The following is a 2,555-nucleotide window of genomic DNA, read 5'->3' as shown; positions in this document are numbered from 1 at the left end:
GGACCAGGAACCAGGGCCTGGAAGAGGTCAAAGCCTTAGGTTGGAAGAAAGGTGTGAAGGGGACTCCTGTTGGGCCCAGTCTTTGACAAATGTAGGAGTCAAAGTTGAGGTCAGCTCCTTCAAGTAAGGGTGGCCAGAGTGGGACTGAGCTGCAGGGACACAGAGGAAGGAGTAGTCTGGACATCTGACATATTGCCCAGTAGGCCCAGGTCTCAGTGAAGCTGGGCCGGGCTTTGCCTTGGGATAGGTCTGATGTTCCGTATTGTGAGAGCAGGATGGAACAAGCAAGCTGGGTGCAACGAGGTCACAGCAGTCTCAGGGGCCTAGAGGCCAGGACACCGTGAAGGCAGTGAGGGGCCTCACTGGTGGAAAGGAAGGACAGCTGTCCGAGCATGGCCTTGGAGAGCTTAATGGAATAGTGTGGGCAGCCATGCAGTGTGGGGGTCAAAAGCCTGAGTTCAAATGTGAGGCATTACCATTATTACTATATTTAATTATCTGAGGTGGGCTCTGAGTAGAGAGAACATAAGATGCAGAAAGGGAAAGCTGCATTGTGTCAAACACTATTGTATGTTAACTAAGTTAATCTCACAAGACCACCCTCCCGTGAATTATTATTACCACTTTACAAATGAAGACATTGAGGTTCAGAGAGGTGAAGTAATTTGTCCAAGGTCACACAGCCTGTGGTAGCAGAGTTGGTATTCAAAAGTCTGTGCTTCCTGCTGTGCTGTTTTATCAACTACTTACTACGTAGTTGACCTTGGGCAAATTACTTAATTTCTGCCTCACTTTCCTCATCTAAAAAGTGGGGATAATAGCAATACTATTTCATAGATTTTTGTGAGGATTAAATGAATTAATATATATAAAGAACTTAAAACAGTATCTAGTACCTAGATAGTGGTACTTAAGGAGATGTCATTTATTATCGTTATTGTTGTCATTTTTGTCATTATTCCTCACAGCCTCCAGCCAGAAACTAAGGACTTTGAAGAAAGTGAAGAAAAGGTTCTGGGGTATATTGGTAATTTATAGAGAAAATCAGGAAGTGGGGGAAAGGTGAGAGAACAGCATCCAGCCAGTGGTTCTCAACCACGGACATTTTTATTGTCACAGTGGCCTGCAGGAGCTAGTGGGTTTTGGTGGGCAGGAGCCAGAAGTGTGAACAGTGGTCATTCACTTTTCTCAGTTGAGAAAGTGCAGGAAAAACTCAGTGGGAAAGGCTGCTTGGGATTTAACTCTTCAGAAGAGTAGTAGTTCCAGAGATTGGAGCGGCTTGAGCAAGTGTCAGGCATTTGAAATGAGCTTGGAGGTCTGTAAGGGGCTGGGATGAGGTCTCTAAGGGCCGAGAAAGTAGATTGAGACCAAACTTCAGAAGGCCAGGCTGAGGGGTCTGGACAGGGAGCTGAAGATAAGGAGAGCTGTGGGGTTCTGGATGAGGGGCATGACATACTTAGGAAGATCACTCCTGGAGCCAGGGAAGAGGTTGGATGGGAGGGGGAGAAGCTGAGGACCCATTAGGGGAGTGGGGCCAAACCCTGGCAGGAAAGGCACATGAGCTGGGCTGAGTTTGGGGTTGGAGTGTGCAGGTAAGTGACAATACGGCGGGCCATTTGAAGGAAAACCCAGTGTGAAGATGTGTGAATGGAATGGAGGCTGGGCCAAATCTAGCAGGCACATGACCTGGGAGGGGTGGGCTGGTTGGGGACTCAAGGTGATCACAGTGACTTTTAGGTGATGATGGGAGTTTGGAAGGAGATCTCTAGTGAGGAGCTAGAAATGCCTGTTGGAAGTCAGGACTGAAGTATCGACTTGGGAGCCATTAATCTACATCTACTGAGGACCCATGACAGTCAGTACACATAAAATAGGGCCCTTTGAGGGTCATTTCTATGGAGTTGCTGGTTAAAATTGAAGTCTTGCTTATGGATAAGTTGGTCATGGGAAGAGAGTAGGGAGATGGAAGTGCTGAAAACCTTCAGACTGAGCCTGGGCTCTTTTTGCAGATAAGGGAGGAGGAGAGTTGCTGGGAGAGAATCAGCGATGTCAGAGAAGTAGAGAGAGCAGAGACCTTCCAGAAAGGTATCACCAGCACAAGGTACACACCGAAGAGGCCCAGGGGTTGGCTGCTTCCAGAGCAAGTGACTTTAGGACAGTGGTAGGGTAGAGACCAGAGACGGCCCGTGGAGCCACAGAAGGAAGGAGGCAGTGGGTAAAGATGGCCAGTAAGCTGGAGAAGTTTGGGAGTTCAAGGAGAGAAGGCTATGGTTCTGAAGGCAGGTTGAAGAGTTTAGGCTATTTCCTCTGCTCCAGCCTCAAAGAATACAGAGAAAAACAGCCCTGTCCTGTACTTATCTTGATTTATCTGGCTTTCCTACCTTGCCCTCCAGACTCAGTGATTCCAACTTCTCCTCCCTCAGTCTTTGCTTCCCCAGGAGAAAGTTTAGTTCCCATAAAGTGACATGAATAGAGTTTCTTCCTGTTTGCCATCCCTAGTGCCTGTGGGTTTTTCAGAAAGCTTGTGGACCACCCTACATCACTCTCCCCCTCCA

Source organism: Pteropus alecto, unplaced genomic scaffold (assembly GCF_000325575.1).
Source record: "Pteropus alecto unplaced genomic scaffold, ASM32557v1 scaffold88, whole genome shotgun sequence".
Classification (NCBI taxonomy): domain Eukaryota; kingdom Metazoa; phylum Chordata; class Mammalia; order Chiroptera; family Pteropodidae; genus Pteropus; species Pteropus alecto.
Note: the sequence above shows the minus strand (reverse complement) of the source record.